The sequence below is a fragment of the Coenobita brevimanus genome, chromosome 88 (assembly GCF_032717465.1).
Source record: "Coenobita brevimanus isolate Jiangsu-jjx chromosome 88, ASM3271746v2, whole genome shotgun sequence".
Lineage (NCBI taxonomy): Eukaryota > Metazoa > Arthropoda > Malacostraca > Decapoda > Coenobitidae > Coenobita > Coenobita brevimanus.
Window position 1 is genome coordinate 16,380,052 of NC_137041.1, and position 27,134 is coordinate 16,407,185.

The following is a 27,134-nucleotide window of genomic DNA, read 5'->3' on the forward strand; positions in this document are numbered from 1 at the left end:
ACGAGTTGGCCATTGTGCACACTCTTATCAGGGAAACCCACTAGAAAAAGATAGCATGCCGGTACCGAGACTTGACAAATAGGAGAAGGAAGAATCAGACTGTTGGTGTGAGCTTGGTGTGGGTCATAAAGGAAGCAGTGGTGCCAGGTACATGTTGGAAGTTAAATGCGAAGTGGGATGGTCCCTACCGTGTAGTGGAAATGTTGTTGGGCGGAGGTGTATATATAGTGGAGAATGTCTTTACTGGAAAACGAATACACAGAGCTTCAGGACAGGTGAAACCTTATCATGGTAGTGAAGAGTGGCTGTTAGAACCTCTAAAAAGTGCCTTTACACCTGACCCGGTAGATGAACAATTACCACCCCGTGAAAGACGGCCTCCTCGCCGACTCATTGGGGAATGTTGATAAATCTGTGAGGGCTAAAGAGTGTAACGGTTAATGGAATAGATAAGGAAGTGTGTGCAGGTCGGCCTGGATGAAAATTGACTGCGAGGAGCTAAGGTTTCAGGGAGAGAGAAAGAGATTGAGATGGGCTCAGCCCATTTCAGTGGAGATACTACAAGAGCTCTACTTCAAGGGGGCAGGACGCATCTACCCCTCACATTACAGTTGACACAGCCTTGAGTGTGGTCACGACTTCAGGACCTGTCAAGTGCTCGTCAATCACCAGTTGGATGGCTGGAAACGAAAGTATCAAATGGAAGAAGTGTGAGTAAGACTGAGTGACAGCGAGTGTGAATGGGAAGTGACCCTGGGACGATCTTGGCAACGAGTGTACGAGTCGACCCAGCTGGGTGACTATGCCACTTCTCAGGCAGAAGGTTAACTGGGGTGTCTCTTTACCACTGGATACATATATATTGTTTTGTGTACTAAATTCATTAGTGACGTGTAGCGATCCCCGAGGGTACGCGGTTTAATATGTGGACTGACAGGTGCCACTTAATGTGAGGAGAGTGTCAAGGTAAGGTGTGTTTAAAAGTGGACTCTCAGTCATGTCGGTAAGTCTGTCCAGTCCACACACGCATCCTTGGAACGTGTATTAGTGCTTGTGTTGAAAAGACTCTGATGGTGAAAGTTTGCTTCCCAGAGGAAGGACCCATGTAGTCCCAGTAAGTTAGGTGAAGACGTAATATAAATGAAACTTAGATGTAAGATAGCTGTAATTTAGTAATTAAGAACAATTTAGTATAAGTGTGAATGATTATAATCTACTGTAGTATAAGTGTACTATAAGTATAATATAAGAATGATTTTTACATCGTAGAGATAAGTTAGAAGGGAACATCTGTGTATTATGTAATTTGCATTAAGTATTACATCAGCCGACCACACTCCCTCCTCCCCTCCATAAAACATGCGGGTAGCGGAGTTTGGCGAACATTTAAATTGGCTTAGTCTTCATAACCTTTTAATTGAGTAAATTCAAAGATATCTTTCGGTCTCAATCCATTTTAGTGATAGAGATGCTAATTGAGAAAGTACCAGAAGGGGAAGAAACAGTCCATAATATTCTATGTTTAGTTACCTCGAAATATCGATCGTTGTACATTCCCACGGTGAGTTAACTGACAAATAGCATCTGTACAACATTACGAAGACTTGATATTAAGTGATGTGATCATTATCGATACTGCTCAAATATTCCCCATCGTCGTGTAATCTTCGTGAGATACGATAAACCCTAAAGAAGTCAATTCCCAAAAGGGTAATGCGAGACATACATGTTAACGTGAAAGCTGTAACCTGAAGTTAACATCCTCGAATGCAATTGGACCACTTCTCCCGCCTTATATAAGGGCGGGGCACGTTTTGTGTGCGTGACTCAACCACTGCTTTTCATCTGATCCACAGGTCAGCGTTAAAGCCTCATAATTCCCCCCATCCGTTGTTTCCAAATTAAAAGTTATAGAGAATAGAGTGATTAATAGTGTGTCCAATAGCAAAGTTCTTGTGTGACTTAACCACTGCTTTTCGTCTGATCCACAGATTTTAACATCAAATTAAGTCGCAAATTGCCAAACGCATCACCACACTTACATACCATATAAACCCTTCCCCCCCCATTCATTGTGTTAGGCAAAGATCTAAATCATTGTACCTTAACCTAAGTCGGAGAGTTTTCTGTATTATAAGTCACAAGGGAAATAATGTAATCGAAGTGTATTTCGTTACTCTATAATGGTTACCTAATTCTCGGAATTTGTGTATTAAGGTGACCAGACTTATTGGAGCTAATAGCGGGACACTGCCACGTATATATATATATATATATATATATATATATATATATATATGCAACGCTGCACCTTACCCAGAGGCTGCACATCAAACACTAACTTCTCACACGTGCGGTACGGTGACTGGGCCGACCAAAGTTTCCGGTTAGTATTACACACTGTATATTAACAATTCGGTATTTCATTTGGTTTAGATTATGCTTAATTTTACTATTTCATCATAATTTCATAAAAGAAGCTTAGTAATTTTCTAATAGCGGGACATTTAGATAATTTGCTTAAAAAGCGGGACATTTAAGTCACTGTTAAAAAAGCGGGACAGATGTCAAAAAAGCGGGACTGTCCCGTCTAAACTCGGGACTCTGGTCACCTTAATTAAGTTAGATCATTTTTGGGTCTTACTATTAATTGAGCAGAGTGTTATGGTTAAGTCTCACCATTGATGTGAAAGAGTTATTGTTGGAGAGTGGTGGAGGATATATTATTGAGTAAGTGGTCTTTATATCGTTTTAGTATCGTCCCATCTCGAGTCCCTCAGTGACCAAGGAGAACGACATCCACTCATAACTCGTATGGTCTTTCTGTTTCAAGTGTTATTAGATCAATGTCAACTAGGGAAGTGAGTCTATGGAAGCATTCATCTGATTTTGGGTATGGTTAAAATCATTGCAATACTCTTTAGAATTGGGTTTCCAACTACTCTTCTTTGATGGCTATGTACGGGGTAATATGCTAAAACCATCTCTAGTAGGCCATAGCCAGATTCCTCGATCGTTGGAGATCTCTGGTGTAGAACTAAGAGTATATCGAGCCCCTGGAGTGAGAGCAAAAACATTTTTCTCAGATCATCGCATGAGCAGGGTGGAGGATAAATTGTTGACTGTAAATAGGGGACATGTGGTGAGGCAGGACGCAGAGACTGAAAATGAATGGGCATAAGCCATAAGTGACGAAAGATTCTCTTGTATAACGAAGTTGTAGGGAGCGCTGAATACCCCCTATTGTCAAAGGTGGATTCCCCCTTCCTCTTTTCTTTAGGAGTAGGGGCGGTACTGCCAGTTGTAGATCTAAGTCTGAGGAAAGGGAGGATGAGCGATCAGTGAGGAATAGAATAGCGAGAGAGCTAGAAGAGATGGAGCCCCCACTACCCCCTGCCAACCCTTTTCAACCATCACATTCAAACCCTCACTCGTTCATGAGATTGAAGGAGTAGGTTCACACTAAGCCCCAGGATATTCCAGTCCTGAAATTCCACCAGTTGCAGTGACTTGATGCAATGGCCAGATTAGAAATGTTCTTTGAACTCGTGGAGCAATGCGATGCAAACGATTCCATATGCATGCAGATCACTAAGATTAGGGTCAGTTCGGAGTTAGCCATATTTATACACAACCATCAAAGAAACCATCAAACAGACTCCTGGCTAACACTTAAACATCCTTAGAACAGAGTTTGCAATAGAAGTTAGTGTCGATCGTGCGCGGCAGGAGTTGGAGGCGATGAACTATGATTGTGGAAAATCACCCCAGGCTTTCACCCATAGATTCACTTGTCAACATGCGGTAATCGAATCAAAGTTCCCTATTGAGAAATTTCCTAATCGAGACTGACGAATAAAGAAGCTGTGGTATGGCTTACCTGCCGCTTCACACAAGAAGCTGGAGGGATTTCTAGATGATGAGTACCCATTGTGTAAATTCCTTGACCGTATTTAACATGAACGACAGTTACTAGAAGAGAGGCAGATCCCTCAAGTCAACACAGTACAGGTGAAGAATAGTAATAACAGGGTAAAAGCCGGTGCACGTTCCACCCCCTCCATTCCTGAAGGCCCGGCCAGTAATATGAGTATGGTGGAAACTGAGAATGAAATGGAAGAACTGAAAGCCCAAGTGCGGGAAGTAAAAACAAACTTAGAACGTGTGAGTAAGAGGCAAACGAGCGATCAGGGGACCCCCCGTTGACAATATTGTTGTCAATGCCAAGCAACATCCCACACTCTACAAGAGTGCTGTCAGAAACCCCCACCCGGTCACTGTTTTGACTGTCACAGACCCGGATGTCATCAGGGAAACCGCGGATGCCCCGGATGTAAGCAGGAAGCCTCAACCCGGGCTAACTCCAACACGAACATTTCCCAGGACCCTAGTCTGAGAATGTGACTAGCTGGTGGTCATACCTCTCCCACCATTAGTATCATTGCCAATGGGAAGGTGATAAAGACACTAGTTGATACAGGCGGCAGTTACACGCTAATAAGGGAATCGACTGCCAAGTGAGTAGGAGGAGAAATAAATTCACGGCAAAACCCTCCTTGACTACAAGGAGTCACAGGTGCCCCTTTAAGAATTTTAGGAATGCTTTGGACTGAAATTGGGGTCAGTGATGTAAAAACTTAGACAATGGTTCCCGGTATTACCTCACTCGTACATCAACGCTGACCTACTCCTTGGGTGTGACGTACTGAGTCAAGCCCCCCTTATTTGGAATGGCAAAAGGAGAGTCATGGAATGGGAAGGCGCCTCGTATATAGTAAATCACATCCCTCGCCAGAAGAACAAAGTCGAGAAAGTAAAGTTGAACCCGGTAGTGGTCACGAATCCATCACAACTTTTCACTCAAATCAATCTCCTTACGGTGGAAAGGCTTAATCCCTATCAGTCCAAATTTGTGCCCGTCCATGCAAGAGAAGACTCAGGAACTAATTTGACTGCTCACCCGCAAGCCAAATTCAGTCATAACAGTCACTCCTATCTAGTCCAAGTAAGTTCAGATAACACCATATACCTAACACTCACTAATGCCACTAAGCAGGAAAAGACATTTAAGAAGGGCACGATTGTTGGGTCTTATGAGAAAATCGACAACCCTCCCTGCAAAATTAACACCACCACCCAAATCCATAATGACTTGCTGCCACAAAACAATCAAGTGAGAGAGAGCGGGAAGCATGAACAGAGGTTAAAACAACTCATTGAGAGGCAAAATTGGCCACATCTCAACAAGGCTTAACATAAAGACCTGTCACAGTTAATACTCAGTCATGACCCCCTTTTCATCCTTGACGAGAAGGAATTAGGAACTATCAGTGGCCCCCCCCCCCATGCATATTAAGGTGGCTGATCCCCAGCCCAGTTGTGGACCAATGTACCGTTACCCCGAACAAACCAAGCAGATTATTTCGGACATGCTCCAAGACATGGAAGATCAGGAGATCATAGAACGATCAACAGCGGCCTGGTTATCACCTATAATACTAGTGAATAAACCCGATGGGAGTAAACGGATGTGCTTAGACTACCGACATGTCAACAAACATCTCGCCACTGACATTTATCCTCTTCCTCAGTTGTAAGAATTAGTGGAACAAGCAGCCGGTCATCAATACTATGTCACCCTCGACATGCGAGAAGCTTTCTTCCAAATCATACTAGATGAAGAGAGTCGTGACCTTACTACTTTCAGTGAAGGAATTACTTTGTATAGATTCAGACGGCTCCCATTTGGTCTTAACTGTTCCCCTGCGATCTTTTCCAGGCGGATGGCTTCAGTACTTACGCCACTCCTGCAGAAAGGATGGGTCAGAAATTACCTGGATGACTTGATTCTTTGGGCTTATGACTTTCCTACTTTACTAGATCGCCTGAGGCAACTTTTCCAACTACTCACTGAAAATGGAGTAAAATTAAATCTTACTAAGTGTACATTTGGTCTTGAATAGGTTACTTTTATGGGTCACAAAATCTCAGGAGATGGAAGTAAACCCGACCCGAAGAACGTAGAGGTGATCACGAAGATTAAAGCACCCACTACAGTGAAAGAAATACGTTGTTTCCTAGCCATGTGTGGTTTCTATAGAATGCATAACCCCTCCTTTGCTAGCATTGCTGTACCTCTCACCAACCTAACTAAATCTCGAGTAACATTTATTTGGACGGACAAATGTCAGAAAGCCTTTGAACATCTAAAATCTTGTCTCATCAACACCCCTGTCTTGGTTAAAGCTCAGATAGAACAACAATTCGTTCTCACCACCGACGCCAGTAACACCCACGGTGATGGAGTCCTGAGTCAGATTCAATCAAACGGGACTAACAAACCGGTCGGGTATTTCTCCAAAAAGTTGAACCCCTGTGAGACTCTTTAATCAGTGACAGAAAAAAGAGGCCCTAGCTGTAGTTCTTGCATGTCGTAATTTCCATCATTATCTGTGGGGTGCCCATTTCACCGAAATAACTGACCACCAACCTCTCACTAGTATATTCAAATGCAAGACTAAATCACCTTGAATGAACCAGTGGATACTAGAAATGCGAGAGTATAATTATAACATCCAGTACCTCAAAGGTAAGAACAACTTCGTAGCGGACCAGGTGTCACGCCCAGTTCGAGTAGTAGTCCGTCCACTTGAAGCCACCTGGCTTGGGTTAGATCAAGAACAAATGAAGGCCCGCCAAAAAGATGAACCCATGTGGGAAAAACTAGCGCGATATTTTGAGGGTGGAGCAGTCCCGACCAGACGACTGCCCAAGGCTACTTTATATCAGTTGGCTCTCGTAGATGAAGTTCTATATTTTGTGAGAGAGAAGGCAGATGGAAGCCTGCATTACAGTCTCATAGTCCCTCGTGTGTTAGTTAAACAAGCACTCCAACACACACATGAATTGTCAGGTCATCTTGGGCAAAAGAAAAGTGTCAAGAAGGCAGAGTTACACTCTGCAGAATTTCAAGGTTGATGTATGTGAATATGTTAAAAAGTGCATTACTTGTCAAAGATTCAAAGGGGACACTGGATTGCAGCAACAGTGGAAAGAACGGCCTGCAGTGAATAAGATATTGGAGAGGATTGGAATTGATCTTACTGATATGGTTGAAGGAATCCAGTGTTACCGATATATCCCTACGGTAATAGACCATTACAGTTGCTTTGTTATGTTCTTCCCCCTAAAGAACAAACACTCTACACACATAACAGACAAACTTTGGCAATACGTGGCAGATTACGGATCACTTCACAATATTGTCCTGGATAATGGAGGTGAATTCACCAGTAGAGACAGAAATTCTGCCAGCAACATCAAATCACCTTATACTACACGACCTCTTACCATCCTCAAGGCAACGGTATCACAGAGAGGATGCACCATACCCTCAAGTCAGTCCTCTTGCCTTACATCAAGGACACCCCCTTTTTTGGCCCCAACTGCTCCAACCATGTCAGATTGTCATGAATCAGGCTATTCACACCTCAATGGGACAGCAGCCATACTTTGTGTTCTTCTCCCGCCATCCTCCCAGACTGGTGAATGCACGACTTCCCTTGATCGACGGCAAAGAAGACGAGTTGGCCATTGTGCACACTCTCATCAGGGAAACCCACCAGAAAAAGATAGCACGCCGGTGCCGAGACTTGGCAAATAGGAGAAGGAAGAATCAGACTGTCGGTGTGAGCTTGGTGTGGGTCAAAAAGGAAACAGTGGTGCCAGGTACATGTCGGAAGTTAAATGTGAAGTGGGATGGTCCCTACCGTGTAGTGGAAATGTTGTTGGACGGAGGTGTATATATAGTGGAGAATGTCTTTACTGGAAAACGAATACACAGAGCTCCAGGACAGATGAAACCTTATCATTGTAGTGAAGAGTGGCTGTTAGAACCTCTAAAAAGTGCCTTTACACCTGACCCGGTAGATGAACAATTACCACCCCGTGAAAGACGGCCTCCTTGCCGACTCATTGAGGAATGTTGATAAATCTGTGAGGGCTAAAGAGTGTAACGGTTAATGGAATAGATAAGGAAGTGTGTGCAAGTCGGCCTGGATGAAAATTGACTGCAAGGAGCTAAGGTTTCAGGGAGAGAGAAAGAGATTGAGATGGGCTCAGCCCATTTCAGTGGAGATACTACAAGAGCTCTACTTCAATGGGGCAGGACGCATCTACCCCTCACACTACAGTTGACACAGCCTAGAGTGTGGTCACGACTTCAGGACCTGTCAAGTGCTCGTCAATCACCAGTTGGATGGCTGGAAACGAAAGTATCAAATGGAAGAAGTGTGAGTAAGACTGAGTGACAGCGAGTGTGAATGGGAAGTGACCCTGGGACGATCTTGGCAACGAGTGTACGAGTCGACCCAGCTGGGTGACTAAGCAACCCCCGAGGGTATGTGGTGTATTATGTGGACCGACAGGTGCCACTTAATGTGAGGAGAGTGTCAAGGTAAGGTGTGTTTAAAAGTGGACTCTCAGTCATGTCGGTAAGTCTGTCCAGTCCACACACGCATCCTTGGAACGTGTATTAGTGCTTGTGTTGAAAAGACTCTGATGTTGAAAGTTTGCTTCCCAGAGGAAGGACCCATGTAGTCCCAGTAAGTTAGGTGAAGACGTAATATAAATGAAAGTTAGATGTAAGATAGTTGTAATTTAGTAATTAAGAACAATTTAGTATAAGTGTGAATGATTATAATCTACTGTAGTATAAGTGTACTATAAGTATAATATAAGAATGATTTTTACATCGTAGAGATAAGTTAGAAGGGAACATCTGTGTATTATGTAATTTGCATTAAGTATTACATCAGCCGACCACACTCCCTCCTCCACTCCATAAAACATATGGGTAGCGGAGTTTGGCGAACATTTAAATTGGCTTAGTCTTCATAACCTCTTAATTGAGTAAATTCAAAGATATCTTTCGGTCTCAACCCATTTTAGTGATAGAGATGCTAATTGAGAAAGTGCCAGAAGGGGAAGAAACAGTCCATAATATTCTATGTTTAGTTACCTCGAAATATCGATCGTTGTACATTGCCACGCTGAGTTAACTGACAAATAGCATCTGAACATCATTACGAAGACTTGATATTAAGTGATGTGATCATTATCGATACTGCTCAAATATTTCCCATCGTCGTGTAATCTTCGTGAGATACGATAAGCCCTAAAGAAGTCAATTCCCAAAAGGGTAATGCGAGACTTACTTGTTAACGTGAAAGCTGTAACCGGAAGTTAACATCCTCGAATGCAATTCGACCACTTCTCCCGGCTTATACAAGGGCAGGGCACGTTTTGTGTGCGTGACTCAACCACTGCTTTTCATCTGATCCACAGGTTAGTGTTAAAGCCTCATAATTCCCCCCATCCGTTGTTTTCAAATTAAAAGTTATAGAGAATAGTGATTACTAGTGTGTTCAATAGCAAAGTTCTTGTGTGACTCAACCACTGCTTTTCGTCTGATCCACAGATTTTAACATCAAATCAAGTCTTAATCTGCCAAACGCATCACCACACAGACCATACACTTTCTCCCCCCCCCCTCCATTCATTGTGTTAGGCAAAGATCTTAATCAGTGTACCTTAACCCACTGAATGCCAGCTATTTTTAGCCGTTTGGGTCACCCCAGTCCCAGCCATTTTTCGACCTTTTTCTTTTTTGGCTGAAAAATTATAGATTTTGATGTGGAAACAACGAATTTCGCCATCAAAATGCTTACCGAGACTCGGAAATTAGTTTTATTGAGTCCTGCATATTGGTGTACAGGTATAGCCGCTCTCTCACGCTCACCACGTACGTGAGAGAAAGCCGTTTTCTATGTAAGGTATGCTCAGGTATTTATGCTGGGAAGGTATAGCAATATTCAGTACACTTTTCAAGTTACTTATTACTTCAGCATCTATCACAATTTGCATGTCTTTCTCACTGTGAATGCATTATCTTACACTTACTTGAAGATAGGTACAACCTGCCTTCATTACGTACAGTCCTGGCACTTACAAGAAGATGTTTACAACATGACTTTACTATATAGTCCTTACACTTACAAGAAAATATTTACACCTTACATTTACACAAAAATATTTACAAAATGCCTTCACTATGTACAGCACTGGGTGCGGCACACAGGCAAAGTGAGGCAGACCGAGCTTGAGGGGGGGAGCAAGTGAGTGTATGGCCCTGACAGCCTGGGGGATAATAAAGGAACAGTTACCTTACATGCCTGCCAATTTTTACCAGCGAATCTTGAAAAATGCGGTCACAGTGAAGTTTTTTATTTTAAAATATTTTAAAACAGCACTGGCACTAGTTGTGGAATTATGTCAGACTATTTAAAAACGGCACTGGCACGCGGCGGGTTAACCTAAGTCGGGGAGTTTTCTGTATTATAAGTCACAAGGGAAATAATGTAATTGAAGTGTATTTCATTAGTCTATAATGGTAATCTAATTCTCGGAAGTTGTGTAAGTATTAAGTTAGGTCATTTTTGGGTCTTACCATTAATTGAGCAGTGTTAAGTCTCACCATTGATGTGAAAGAGTTATTGTTGGAGAGTGGTGGACGATATATTATTGAGTAAGTGGTCTTTATATCGTTTTAGTATCGTCCCATCTCGAGTCCCTCATTGACCAAGGAGAACGACATCCACTCATAACTCGTATGGTCTTTCTGTTTCAAGTGTTATTAGACCAATGTCAACTAGGGAAGTGAGTCTATGGAAGCATTCATCTGATTTTGGGTATGGTTAAAATCAATGGAATACTCTTTAGATTTGGGTTTCCAACTACCCTTCTTTGATGGCTATGTACGGGGCGGCCCGCAAGGTGTACTAAAGTGGAATAACAACTCAAGAACCTAAGCCTATCTAAAATTCATGCTACCCCTTCAGTATGAAATCTGATCCTACAGTTTGTACAGAAGTCGGATAGTCATTGGTATTTCTTTCGGAGTAAGGGGATTAAAAAAAACCCAGTTTGTTTTGGCTTTACACAAGAAACAGGCTCGGTAATTTAATGGCAGCCACGTTGGTAAGTGAAAAGTGTTATGCTCAAGGTCAATACAGTGACGGTTAGCCATAAAGAATATCACGCTACCACACCTCCCATCCTCCATAAATTCTAATACAACCTTGAACTGAACAAGGACAACTAGAACCGGCATAGAAACTTCACCGGTTACTAAATTCCCTTTACCAACTGACACCATTATAACCCCAACTTTAAATTCAGTGCGCATCCTGGTGATTTACACTCCAACGTTAAGCAGTGATAAAAGAAATTGTTGTAAGAGGAGAGATTGTGGAGACATCAAAGTTTTCGTGGGATCAGAATCATCGTAATATTACTCTGGTGTCATAAGAGTGAGATATAATTAAAATTCTATAACAATACACTGGTGGCTAGCGGTGATTATATATATATATATATATATATATATATATATATATATATATATATATATATGTATATATATATAAATATATATTGTTACAGAACAGAGAAAGATAATGTACACTTTAAGTGAGAATACTAAGAGTCACTACTGTCCCGTAAAGTTCCAGGTTCAAAACAAAAGAGTTAGGTAAAATTACAAGTCAAAGTTTAATGCTCAAACTAACAACAAAACATTCAGGACTCATAAGGATAATGTAATGGCAAAAAACAGGTTAAATATATGGTTAACTGCAATAGCCTCTATTAACATGAAATTAGCAAGAGTAAATTTACCTAAGTCAGCCCTGATAAAATGAAAATACACTGGGTAATGCTCAGTTAATGCAAGATAAATTATTACAGATACAAAATAAGATTAAAACTGGCTGACAAAATGAATCCTACATCAATTATAAAAACCCTACTAGGTCCAAGAATTAACCTTACGCTACACAGTACAAGGAAAAATGCAATAACACTTATACTCAAATTACACAGCTGCTAGATGGTTGGAGACTTCCTGAGCACTCACAAAAATAACTGTACAGGGGAGGATGGAGATGTGAACAAAATGAGGAGTAGATCTAAGTGGCAATGATGCAGAGACTGAGCTCATTATATAGGGGCCAGCAAAGCTTGATACAACTTGTAAGAAGGACGCGCAAATGAAGCCATGGGGACAAAGAGTTGACAATCCCGCTCTGAACAACAGAAAGGACGACTTACTCTACTATAACGGTAGAAGGGGGGGACTGAGGCAGAACACGCTCGTGATCAAACATGCAGCATACTGTGCGTTAAAATTACACAAAGGATGATGAAATCATAGGCTATGTAACACCTCCCCACAAAGAAAAAAATTTACAAAGGAAATTTCTTATTACTCTAAAACAATCTGTCTAAAGTCTAGATAAGCAATCTGCAATAACATTTTCTTTCCCCTTGACATGTTGTATGTCTAATGAATACTCCTGAAGAAGTAGACTCCATCTTGTCAATCTCTGATTTTATCTTTAAACTTACTAAGGAATTTCAGTGGGTTATGATCGGTATAAATGACTATGGGGTCAAAACCAGAACACAAATAAAATGAAAAATGCTGTAAACCCAAAATCAAGGCCAAAAGCTCTTTCTCAATAGTTGAGTAGTTCTTTTGAGGTGGAGTGAACTTCTTACTGTAATAAGATACAGGGTGTTCAATACCCTGATCATCCTCTTGCAGCAAAACAGCCCCAGCTCCTGTATCACTTGCATCAACAGCCATCTTAAAAGGCTTAGCAAAATTTGGAGTAGCGAGCACTGGCTGACTTAATAGAATAGCTTTAAGTTTGTTGAAAGAGGATTCACAGCTATCGGTCCATACAAATTTAACTCCCTTTTTCAGTAGGTCTGTAAGTGGTGATGCAAGAATTGAAAAGTTAAGAACAAATCTCCGGTAATAACCTACCATTCCCAAAAATCTTTGTAACTCTTTCCTACTTTTAGGTCTGGGAAGATCACTTATAACCTGAACCTTAGCTCCTGGTGGTGCAACATGTCCATCACCAATTACATACCCAAGGTACTGAACTTTAGCTTGACCAAACTCACACTTTGATAAATTAGCTACAAGATTAGCATGAACCAAACGCTCAAGAAATTTACTGACATGGCATAGGTGATCTTTCCAGTTGTCACTGAAGATTAATACATCATCAATATAAACAACACACCCTGCCAAACCCTCTGTTACAACATTCATCAGCTTCTGAAATGTGGCTGGTGCATTCTTCATACCACATGGCATTAGGGAACATGCAAAAGTCTTTCCTAGTGTTACAAAACATGAGATCTCCCTAGCACGTTCAGTCATAGGTACTTGCCAGTATCCCTTTAACAAATCAAACTTACTTATGTACCTAGCCTTTCCGATCTTGTCTATGCAATCTTCCACGCGAGGGAGAGGGTAAGTGTCTGTTTTGGTGATCTGATTAACACGTCTGTAGTCGATGCAAAGCCGCTGTAACCCACCTGGCTAAGGGACTAAAGTGACAGGAGAACTCCACTCGCTCTGACAGGGCTCAATCATCTTGTGGTCCAACAGGTAGCCAAGCTCCTTCTGGATGAGAGGAACTTTCACTGGGTTCACACGGTAAGGAGGCAATTTAATTGGCTTTGCGTCTCCAACATCGACATCATGCATCAACACAGTGGTTCTTCCTGGAGTGGCACGGAACACTTGCGGGTACTCCTGCAGTAATGCCGAAAACTCCTGCCTTTCCTCGGGAGGTAGATGAGAAAGCTTAGTCTGGAGATCATTCATGATATCAGGATTCTTCCCCAAACTATCACTCAGGCTCATACTGCATGGGAGAGCTTCACTTGCAGACTCGGGTGGAACAGCTACAGTGCAGACTGGATTATTTTCGTCCCGCCTGTGATATAACTTTAGCATGTTGATGTGACATAGTTGCTTGTTCTTTCTACGATCTGGTGTGGCAATGACATAGTTGACATCACTGAGTTTCTTCTCCACGAAATAAGGACCACTAAACTTGGCTTGAAGAGGTTGCCCATGAACCGGTAGCAGAATCAAAACCTGATCTCCTGGCTGAAAGTGGCGTAACCTGGACTTCTTATCATACTAAGTCTTCATCTTCTCCTGAGCAGCTCCTAAATTCTCTCTCGCCAGCTGTAAAGCAGTGGACAGCCGTTCTTTGAACTTCATCACATACTCCAGCAGGTTGACGTCATCTTCCTCCGACAGCCAGCATTCCTTGAGTAGCTTAAGGGCTCCTCTTACTTCATGGCCAAACAGTAGTTCAAAAGCTGAGAAGCCCAGTGATTCATTTGGAGATTCTCTTGCGGCAAATACAACGAATGGAAGACCTTTATCCCAGTCTTTCTGATGTTCCAAACAGTATTTCTTGAGCATCGATTTGAGTGTTTGATGATATCTCTCCAACGCTCCTTGCGTCTGGGGATGGTAAGCTGAAGACGTGATCTGGGTGATGCCCAACTCTTTCAGAGACTGCTTGAAAACGTTTGACATGAAATTACTTCCTCGGTCTGACTGTACCTCCTTGGGCAGACCAAACTTTGTGAAGAACCCTAGCATTTCCTTAACCACGTTCTTTGCTGAGATATTTCTAAGTGGAATGGCTTCAGGATAACGAGTAGCCATATCAATCAGGGTCAACACATAAGAAAATCCTGAAGAAGTTTTAGGAAGAGGGCCCACAATATCCACCAACACACGGGTGAAAGGCGCCTCAAAAGGAGGAATGGGAACTTGAGGTGCAACCTTTTCGGTCTGATTACACTTCCCCACAACTTGACAGGTGTGACAAGACTTACAATACCAGGAAACATCCCTAAAGATACCTGGCCAGTAGAAGTGTTTCAAAATGCGTGCCACAGTCTTCCTCACTCCAAGGTGTCCTGCCAAACTGGAATCATGAGCCACTCTAATGATATCCTGCCTACAAACACGAGGGATGACAACTTGATGTACAACCTCCCATTCACAGTCGGCTGATGCTGTTGGGGGTCTCCACTTCCTCATAAGAACTCCTGACTTTATATAATAACAAGTAGAAGCACCGGCTGACTCTTCCTCACTGCAAGCAGAGTTAGCTAGACCTTTCAACTCAGGGTCAGCAACCTGCAACTCAACCAACTCTTGACGAGACAAATTATCAACACTACGGGGTACTGCCTCATCTGGTGAGTGATCCAAATTAGCAAGAAAAGTGTCAGCTAGGATAACATCATCATCATCATTATCCTGTAAATCACCAGTAACTTTAGACTTAGCCCTAGTGACAGCACATGCAGGGAACACATCAGGGACATCACAATCCTGGGTCGCAGCCACTGGCTCACTAGACAACTGAGGAGCTGGACACACTTGACTTCCACCAATATCAGTTCCAAGTAAGAAAGTTACACCTGACATTGGGAGTGTCTCAACCAACCCAACAATAACGGAACCATTAACAAAACCAGACTCTAAATTCACTCTGGACAGAGGGACAGAGAAGTAATTATTCCCTACACCTTGTAAGATTACAGTTTCATCAGAGGAATTAACATTAGAGCCTAGAACACTGGTCAGCATAAGGGATTGGCAAGCACCTGTATCACGATATATTTGAACTGATTTCCTGTCATTACTGTCCAGAGGACTGACAAAACCTTCAGACAGGAAATTAGCACATGAACTCTTGAGAGTGTCACCCACGTTACTGCTCAAAAGAGGAGCTCCATCATGAGAATTTAAATTACCCCTCAAAGCAGGTTCAGTTAACTCAGTTAAAGCATTCTGGGAACTCTCAAGAGTCGACACGACCAATTGACTGAATATTTAAAGACTCCTTTTTGTTCACATCACGCTGTCTCCTGAAACATTTCTCCGTAGTATGACCAAGCTTACTACAATAAGTACATTTACTTTTCTGAAATCTAGAGGTGAAGCTGCCATTTACTTCCTGAGAAACATCATCCTTATTCTCTTTCTTGTTACCTGTACTCTGAGTAGAGTCAACGTACTTACTCTCAGCTTTCCCTTTTTCTCTAGAATATCTCTTGTGAGTGAGAACATACTCATCAGCTAAAACTGCAGCATCAGACAAATTATCTATTCTTCTCTCATCAAGATATAGGCTTACAACTTTATAAATACACCTTTTGAAGTCCTCCAGCAAAATCATCTGCTTAAATTTACCAAAATCAGAATCCACATTCTTAGAATTTAACCACTGCTCTAACAGATCTTCTTTGATTTTTGCATACTCAACATGGGATTGCTCATCTTGCTTGTAAGTTGTCCTAAATTTTATTCTATAGGCTTCAGGAACAAGCTCATAGGCCTTAAGAATCAAGCTCTTAACTACTTCATAATAATCAGATTGATCCTGAGGCAAAGATGCATAAGTTACTTGAGCTTTACCGGTGAGAACAGTTTGAAGGAGTACTGGCCAATACTCCTTGGTCCAATTAAAACCTGTAGCTACCCTCTCAAACAACTGAAAATACTTTGTTAAATCAGATTCATTAAAAGGAGGGACAAGTTTAACATTTTTAGCCACATCAAAATCATCAGAGCTAGATGATCCAGTTCCACCTTGTTTCATGCGATACTCATGGTCTGCCTGAATCCTAGCAAGTTCAACTTGTGCATGAAACTCAGCCTCCTTAACATCAGCCTCCTTAGCACGTGCTTGAAATTCAGCTTCCTTCACACGAGCCTCCTGCAGGGCTAGCTTTAACTTAGCTAATTCAATCTGCGTTTGCTCATTTGGAGGAGTTACATTAAACAAGCTTTCATTAATCATTTCAACAATTTGATCTTTAGAATGATGAGAGCGAACAGCAATTCCCGATTGTTGAGCAACAAGCTTAAGTTCATTCTTAGTTCTGTTTTCTACATCACACACTGTTTGCACATTTGACAAAAAATCTTTGGCTTCATCAAGCGTAGTAATAGTAGACATCATGAATAAGTAACAGTCACAAAATATCAAGCAATATCCTTATGATAATATACTGAATATCCTGGCGAGGTCGCCAAATTTATGTTACGGAACAGAGAAAGATAATGTACACTTTAAGTGAGAATACTAAGAGTCACTACTGTCCCGTAAAGTTCCAGGTTCAAAACAAAAGAGTTAGGTAAAATTACAAGTTAAAGTTTAATGCTCAAACTAACAACAAAACATTCAGGACTCATAAGGATAATGTAATGGCAAAAAACAGGTTAAATATATGGTTAACTGCAATAGCCTCTATTAACATGATATTAGCAAGAGTAAATTTACCTAAGTCAGCCCTGATAAAATGAAAATACACTGGGTAATGCTCAGTTAATGCAAGATAAATTATTACAGATACAAAATAAGATTAAAACTGGCTGACAAAATGAATCCTACATAAATTACAAAAAACCTACTAGGTCCAAGAATTAACCTTACGCTACACAGTACAAGGAAAAATGCAATAACACTTATACTCAAATTACACAGCTGCTAGATGGTTGGAGACTTCCTGAGCACTCACAAAAATAACTGTACAGGGGAGGAGAGAGATGTGAACAAAATGAGGAGTAGATCTAAGTGGCAATGATGCAGAGACTGAGCTCATTATATAGGGGCCAGCAGAGCTTGATACAACTTGTAAGAAGGACGCGCAAATGAAGCCATGGTGACAAAGAGTTGACAATCCCGCTCTGAACAACAGAAAGGACGACTTACTCTACTATAACGGTAGAAGGGGGGGACTGAGGCAGAACACGCTCGTGATCAAACATGCAGCATACTGTGCGTTAAAATTACACAAAGGATGATGAAATCATAGGCTATATATATATATATATATATATATATATATATATATATATATATATATAATAGCATTACAATAGAATTGGCAGTGAGATATTCACTAAAAAGACTAGGGCAATACACAGGTGATATATATTAATAATTCATACCAACACAATATCTGATAGTTAATTGTTAGAATTCATGCAAGAAAACGCATGTTACAACAGGAAATCTTTTTTAACCCTCCTGAACTCTTTCGACGCAGCCTGCTTCAAACCACCTGCAATGTGAGCGACATTGGAAAATGTTTCCATTCACCTTTCTTCCCTACCGTTATATTTAACTGTACTGTTATGAAATTGCTCCATATTATGAATAAATGATCTTCCTAATGACCAAAAAAAATAAATAAATAAATAAATAAATTACCATATTTTATCGTTCACTCATTTATTCAACACTTATTTCTCACAGATATTTAAATATTTTGTCAATGTTTGTTGAGAAAAAGTTGTAGAGAATTTATTTCCGATGATTCTCGTAAAAAATGACACCTCCTGCTCTATTAAAAAGATTATTACAAGTTCTATCTATCTATCTATTGCCAGACCCCTCAATCCCGTTTGGGGTGGCCACAAACAAATCGCCTCCACGTCGCCCTGTCCCCAGCCATTTCACTGCCCTGCTCCCAACTCACCCCCCCCCTCTCATATACCTCTCCACCCCAACCCTCCATCTCATCCTCGGCCTCCCCCTCCCTCTTCTCCCCTTCCACCTCACTCACATACACACTCTTAGTCAGTCTCTCACCCTCCATCCTCTCCACATGGCCAAACCACCTCAGTGTGTTCCTCATAACGCTTCCTATCACATCCACATCCACACCACAACACTCCTTTATATCCTCATTCGTCAGCCTGTCTCTCCATGTGACTCCACAGGCTCCTCTTAAATAACTCATTTCCACTGCTCTCACTCTTGACTTGTGTCCTTCCAACAATGTCCAAGCTTCACTTCCATACGTTAGAGTTGGTATCACAATACTGTCATGTAGTAACTTTTTCACTTCCTTGCTCACTACCCTGTTTCTTATCACTGCTTTCAAAGAACCAGCAACCTTTCTTCCCTGCTGTACCCTTTCAAGCACTTCACCCTCCAAACCTCCATCCTTACTCATCACACTACCCAAGTACTTAAATGTACTCACATTTTCCAATTCCTCACCATCCAACCTCGCTGTACATTCACTGACTTCATCTCTCTCAAGGACCATCACTTTACTCTTCCCTACATTCACCTTTAGATTCGTTTCTTACACACTCTTCCAAACTCATCCACCAAGCCTTGCAGCTCCCCTTCGTCTTCACTCAACAACACAGTATCATCTGCAAACAACAGTACAGGGAGTTTCCAAACACTATCCTCTCTCACCAGGGCCACTCCAACATCCACTACCCTACCTTGTACCTCTTTTATTACCCCATCCATGTACAGATTGAACAACCATGGAGACATGACACATCCCTGTTTCAACCCAACCTTTAAAGAGAAAAATTCACTTAGTTCACCATCCACACGCACTGCAGCCTTGGCACCATCATACATACTCTTCACAGCATTCAATAACTTCCCATCTACTCCATATATTCCTAATACTTTCCACAATCCTTGTCTATCCACCCTGTCATATGCTTTCTCCGAATCCATGAAAGCCACATACAACTTCTTTCCCTTCTCTAGAAACTTTTCCACTAAAGATCTAAGAATGAATATCCTATCTACACAACCTCTTCCCTTCCTAAAGCCTCCCTGTTCTTCTCCAACTACGGTAATTCCTCTGTTCTTTCTCTAACTCTGTCAATAAGTGTCCTACGATACACTTTTCCTATTATACAAAGAAGACAAATGCCCCTATGATTACCACACACTTCTTTTTCCCCTTTTCCCTTGTACAAGGGAATGATTATACCTGACTAATCCTCCGGGACTCTACCTTCCTCCCAGGCCAATCTGCACATCTTCCACATCCATTCTACTACTATCTCTCCCCCATGCTTCAACATTTCACCACACACTCCATCAATTCCTGGAGCTTTCCCCAATTTAACTTCTTCATTGCTTCCACAACTATCCTACTGATTTCTTCCTGTCTTCTCACCTCCCTCCTTCTCCCTGCCATTCCCCACCCACTTATACTCGCATTACTTCCATCCTGTATGTTCAACAATTCCTTAAAGTGTTCTCTCCATCTGCTCACTTTTTCTCCCTTCTCCGCTAGTAATCTACCATTATTATCTTTCACTCCCCTGCTAACCTCACTTCCACCCTGTCTTACTCTCTTCACCTCTTTCCAGAACATTTTCTTACAGTCCCTCCACTTTACACTCAAATTCCTTCCAAATTCCTCATCCACTCTCTTCTTACTCTCTCTTACTAATCTTTTCACCTCTCTCTTTCTACATATAACTCTCTCTTCCGCCTCTCAACTTCTTCCACGCCCCTATTTCTCATCCATTCATTTTATGCTTTCTTCTTTTGTGCCACAGCCTGTCCCACCTCTTCATTCCATCACGCTGTTCCTTGCACCCCCCTCCGTCTTCTCTTCCTCACACACACCACATCACATGCTGTACATATTTCCTCTGTAAATATCCTGCACACACCTTCCACGTCCCCCATCTGCTCCAATTCATATTTGCCCAATCATTCCTCCACTTCTCTCTTATACACTGCCTTTTTCTCATTCTTTTGTAACCTTTCCACTCTCCTTGCAACTATTCCTTCCTCTCGTCTTTCCCTTCTTCTATTCCTCCTCCTTATTTGGATCCTAATTCTGGCCACCACCAAGTAGTGGTCAGAAAGTCCACTCCCCCAGCCTCTATAAGCTCTTGCATCCATTACACATCTTCGCATCCTTTCATCCACACACACATAATCAATCATTGCCTTCCTTTCATTCAGTTCACCACCCACCCTTCTCATCACCCGCCATGTATACCTGTGGATCATTTTATGCCTGAAGAGGGTATTGGCTATCACCAACCCCCTCCCAGCACAAATGTCCACTAACGCACTGCGATTCTCATCCATCTAAACAGGCACACCCCACTCACCAACTATTCCATCCACCTTCACATTCCCTACTTTACCATTCATATCACTGAGCAAAAACACTCTCCCATTCCTTCCAAACTTTTCCATGCACACTTTCACATTTGTCTGGAACTCTTCTCTCACTCTGCTAGCACGATCTTGCATTGGCGCATACACACACACAATCGCCCACATTTGTATTCCAACTTTCAACGTTACCCACACAATCCTTGACCCAACTGATCCATACTGTTTTATACTCTTCATCCATCTTTTAGTCACAACTATACATACTCCTTCCTTTGCCCTCTCATTCTCAACTACTCCTGCACATATACCCCATCCATACTCCCATTCTCTCACACTTTCTCCCCTCCATTTTGTTTCAGTTATTCCACATACATCCACTTTTGCACCCTCAAGCACCTGGACAATCTCTCTCTCTTTCACCTCATCATTCGCTCCTCTTACCTCCCATGTAGCCATTACCAAGTCCTTTTCCCGGTCCTGGGTCGTCATCGTTAGGTCAGTCCTTGTCCGAGGCTTCTTGTTTGTTTTTTTAGTTAGTTGTTTTCTGGGGAGGGGCACAAACCCTCCGCCAACCCTTTTAGTCGCCTTTTACGACAAGCAGGGATACTGGGGGAGTATTCTTGAAACCCCCCCCTAGCCCCAGGGGGTTACAGAACAAAATTATCTTGCGGTTCTGACCACATCCGGCTGCTCTACTTTGTTGGTGGCTGGCTCAACATCGTAAAATGTTTCCAAACATTTCATTCCCCTGCCCTTATTCGTAACTGTATTGTTATGAAATCATTACATGTTATAGTGGATAAATGATCTTCCTAATGAAAGAAGAAAAAAAGAACAAATAAACTACCATGTGTTTTCGTTCACTCATTTATCCAACGCCGATTTTTTTAGATATATAAACATTTCGTCAGAGCTTATTGAATGCCCCAGTACTTTCTCTCAACAAACATTGATGAAATGTTTATATATCTGTGAGAAATCACCGTGGAATAAATGAGTGCATGATAAAATATGGTAATATATATATATATATATATATATATATATATATATATATATATATATATATATATATATATATATATATATTTCATTCATTAGGAAGATCATCCATTTGTAACATGTAGCAATTTCATAACAATGCAGTTATAAATAAAGGCAGCAGAGAATGTTGACTGACGTAATCGAAAATCATGGCGAAAAAATACCTCAACCTATATGGCTGGACACAAACTGGGTCAAAAAAGTGCGAGTGCCTGCATTTCACTTGGATGCAACCTGCGTCATAAAAATGCGAGCGGTTGGATTTTTTTTTTACCAAACCCTGGTGTATGCGATGGTTAATTTAACTTCATAGTTGAAATTGTCAATGGAAGCCCTCAGTATATTCCCTTGGAAAGCTGGGATTCCTAAGGGTTACTTTGGTCTCATGAGTAAATATATAGCTAAAAACAATATGTATTGAATGTATCTACTACCTGCTGAAAGAATCTCTTCTCTATCTCACATAGTAGAAAGTTATTAGTCTGTAAAAACCATCGTGGTCTGGCCGTGTCATGTTGGGCCGCTCATTTCTCAGCTGAACGTAGAGTAAGCATCGTTTCGCTATGATTGTTCACTTCCCTCGCTGCACTCGCTCACTTGTAATCATCACCTATCTTGCACCTTCTGAGTGGTTACAGATGGAGTCAGTCTGGCTGTTGTCATCGACCAGATCATAAAAGAGCTAAAGGACCAATTTAACTTTATGCCTTTGCCAATAATTATGGGATCATCTCCTGCTCCCTAACAAAGTAAGCACTGATTGCCTGCCAAGAAGACTGATATGACCCTAGAAGCCAAGCTTTTTCCTAATTGATGCCTGAGTGAGAACCAATGGGATCAAAAGCCAAGAACTTCACTCTTTCACATTCACACTTACCTTTACACTGCCCTTAACCATTTACTTTAAAAATTATCCTCTAAGCATTATATTCCGACTACCAATAAAGGATTTTATTTGTCTGATGAAATATATTGCCAGATGAAAACATGATACTATATACACTGTTCACAAAGACCTCAACGACATCACTTGCACTCCTACATCTTACCCTTGATCACCCTTTATCTTAGATGCACCTCTCACTCTCATATTTATGCTGTCATTAAAGTGAAATATGTTGTGCGCAAACACCTATACACCATACACTGTCACAGTTTATGTTGCAGTGTTGACCCAAGTCCACAGTTCCAGGGAATGGGTAGCAAATCAGGTAACACCGGAATCTGGACAGCACTTTCGCATATACTGTATATGAGGCTTAGGTTACTGGGCATACATTGTTCATTCTTAATTCACGACCCAGTTGTATCCATTAATTTAAATTGTCCCTAATAAATTTACATTTCTACAAATATTGTAAATACCCAAATTTTCTAACGTTAATAAATTTTTCATATCATTATTTTCTATATTGATATATTAAGCAAAAAAACAAATATTGATATGAAAAATACTACTAATGTAACAAAATTTTTGTATTTACAATAGATGTACACATGTAACTTTATTAGAGACAATTTATTAGACATTTTCTTATACTGTTATTATAGCATTCCCCCTGTGGCGGGGGGGACACAATCTGGCCGCACTATGGGGTGGTACTGATACTTTGCGGCCAGGTTGTGTTAGGAAGAATTCTGCCACCGTATTCCCTGAGAGTCTTAAAAGGCGGGTAAAAGGAGCGGGGTGAGGGGACTAGAGACCCACTCCTCTGTTTTTCAGTTCCTACAATGAGACAGGGAATAGAAAGGGATGGGGGATTGAGTCATCCCCGTACCCTAAAGATTAGGTCTATGAATGTGCGTGGATGTAGTACGACTGAGGCTAAAAAGGAGGAGATTAGGAGAATGTTTGTGAGACGAAAGTTGGATGTGTTAATTTTGAGTGAAACAAAGATGAAAGAGAAGGGTGAGTCTCAGTTTGGAAGTGTGAATGAAAGGATGTCAGGTGTTGATGGAGGAAGGGCGAGAGAAGGCGTGGCCTTGTTCGTGAGCCCGGGAGTGCAGCAATGTGTGATTGAATGGAAGGAGGTGTCATCGAGACTGATGTGGGTGAAAGCGAATTTTGAACGTGAGTTGTGGGTATCTGTGAGTGCATATGGGCCTGGTAGTGAAAGGTATGTAAAAGAGACAGAGTCTTTCTGGAATGATGTTGATGAGTGTCTGCAAAGGTTTGGAGCGAATGTGAATGTGGTAATGATGGAATATCTGAATGCTAGACTGGGAAATGTAGCAGGTGAAGGGGTAGTTGGTATGCAAGGAGCGCCTGGAAGAAATGAAAATGGGAAACGAATGATGGGAAGTGTGTTGAGCGAGAGATGGTAATTGGAAATTCCGTGTTTGAGAAGAAAGATATTTATCAATATACATGGATGAGACAAGAGGGTGGAAGGGTTGATGATAGAGCACTGATGTATTATGTTGTGTCCAGGAATGTAATAGGAATATTGTTGGATGTGAGAGTTTTGAGAGGGGTGAGTGGAGGTCTGTCTGACCACTACCTGGTGGAGGGAAAGTTGAGAGTAGGTAAGAAATGGGTGACAGCTAGGAGAGTTAGTTGGGGCAGGGAGGTTGTGAAAGTGGGTGAGGTTGATAAAAGAGAGAAAATGAAAGAGTATCAGGAGAAATTAAAAGATGAGTGGAACGCAGTGAAAGATCAGGCAAATGGCAGTGTGGAGGAGGAATGACAGTTATTTAAGAGTGCTCTGGTGAGGCATACTGAAGAAGTGTGTGGTGTTAGAGGAGTGGGTGGTAGTGTAAGAGAGGGAAGTGAATGGTGATGTGAGAAAGTATGTATGGCTTTGACTGAAAAGAGTCGTGCATACGAAGTGTGGCTGCAGAGGAAGAATGAGGTGTCATATGAGAGATATAAAGAAAAGAGCACTAGGACGAGAAAGACTGCGTGATGCTAATTTGGCAGCAGATGAGAGGTGGGGTAGACGGTTGACAGAATTTTCAACAGAATAAGGAAATGTTTTGAAAGGAGGTGAAAAGGGTGTAAAAGGGAGAGACTGAGAAGGAAGGGCGAGTAAAATCAGAGGATGGAAGGATGTTAATTGAGATGGATGCAGTAAGGAAGATTGTTAAATGTACAGGAGGAAAGGGAGGCTGACATTGTGGCAGATGGAAGGGTGCAAGGAATAAATGTGTTAGGAGAGTTGAATGATTCTTTGATCACAATGGAGGAAGTGCAGGAGGCAGTAAAGGAGATGAAAACAGGGAAAGCTGTAGGTATGGATGCGTGTGCTGTGGAATCCCTGAAAGGTGGTGGAGCGACTATTGCTGAGTGGTTAGTATGATTGTTGAATGTGCGTTTTGTGAGAGGTATCGTGCCAATTGACTGGGCAAATGCTTGTGTGGTTCCTTTATATAAAGGTAAGGGTGATAAGAATGAATGTACTAGCTTTAGGGGTATAAGTCTGTTGAGTGTTGTAGGTAACGTGTATGGTCGAGTGTTAATTATGAGAATTAGAGAGGGTACAGAGGGTGTGATTGGTGATGCGCAGTGTGGCTTTAGGAGAGGGAGGAGATGCGTGGATCAGGTGTTCGCTGCGAGACAGGTGTGTGAAAAGCATTTACGAAAGGTAAGGATGCGTTTTGGGCGCTCGTGGATTTAGGGAAAGCGTATGATAGAATTGATAGGGAGGCTTTGTGGACTGTTTTGAAACTGTATGGACTTGATGGTAGGTTGCTAAAAGGAGTGAAAAGTTTTTATGTAAATAGTAAAGGATGCGTAAGAGTGGAAAATACTGTGAGTGATTGGTTTCCCGTGAGAGTGGGGCTGTGGCAGAGATGTGTGATGTCACCTTCATTGTTTAATATTCTTATGGATGATGCTGTCAGGGAGGTTAATGCAAGAGTGTTAGGTGGAGGTTTGAGTCTGGTGAATGCTGGTAGTAAAGAGTGGAATCTGAATCAGCTGCTGTTTTCGGATGATACTGCACTGGTGACTGATTCAGAGGAGAGATTGAAGCAGTAGGTAGAGGAGTTTGGAAGGGTGTGTGAAAGCAGGAAATTGACAGTAAATGAGAATAAGACTAACGTGATGAAGTGTACGAGGTTGGTAGATGGTAGGAGGATGAATATAGTTCTGAATGGTGAGTTGCTTGAGGAGGTAGAGTGTTTTAAGTATTTAGGGTCTCATGTTGCTGTGGATGGAAGACTAGATGCAGACGTGATGCTAAGAATGAATGAAGTAGGAAAGGTGTTGAGAGGAATGAAAAAAGTATTTATACTGCATGTCGTTCGCATAGAATGGATGTAAAGAGAAGGCCGTATGAGGGTAATGTGGTACCGATTGCATTATATGGGGCTGAAACATGGAATATGAGTGTAGCAGACAGGAAAAGTTTGAATGTAATGGAGATGAGGTGTCTGAGGATTATGTGTGGAGTGACGTGTATGGATCGAGTGAGAAATGATGAAGTGCGAAGGAGAACTGGAGTTTTGCGGGAGATGGCTGATTGAGACGAGCAGAGGATATTGCGATGGTTTGGGCATATGGAGAGAATGGATGATGAACGATCGGATGTGAGAGATGTAAGGCTTAGGGGAAGACCAGGAGCAGAATGGATGGACAGTGTGAAGAGAGCGTTGGATGCGAGAGGGATGTCTGTTGAGCAAGGAAGAGTGGCTGTACGTGATAGGAATGACTGGAGAGAAACTGTGAATGAATAGATGATGACACGGCCCTCAGGGGATATTCTACCGAATGCGGTCTAATCAGCTGATCAGATCAGGTGAGGGTAAGGGGATGGGTCCGTTATGATGTGGCAGGGGTAAACCAGCTCTGCTGTCAGGCCCTGTAGCGGATATCGATGATTGCACTCCGCAGTTGATCCTCGTGTGATGTGGTACGGTGATGATCTGTCCCATCTCCCCTTGGGGCTAATATGCGAATGAATGTGTGTGTGTGTGTGTGTGTATGAGTAAATTGGGAGTGTGTCGTCCTGTCTCGGCTACCTCTCTTTCTTTGATATAGATAGATTTTAAGCATGTTTAGCAGATTACCAGTATCCATAATTAACTACCTCTGTTACTCGTCTCCACCACCTAGGACCCTACCAGCACAGTACCGCCACACAGTAAGTTAATACCACAAATTTGCCAGAACCAAATTCTTTCACCGTTCATATCACGCTACACACGGAGGGTCTCTCTCTCTCTCTCTCTCTCTCTACCAATCCCCGAAAAATTGGACCATCCCAGGAGACAGGGATTCCA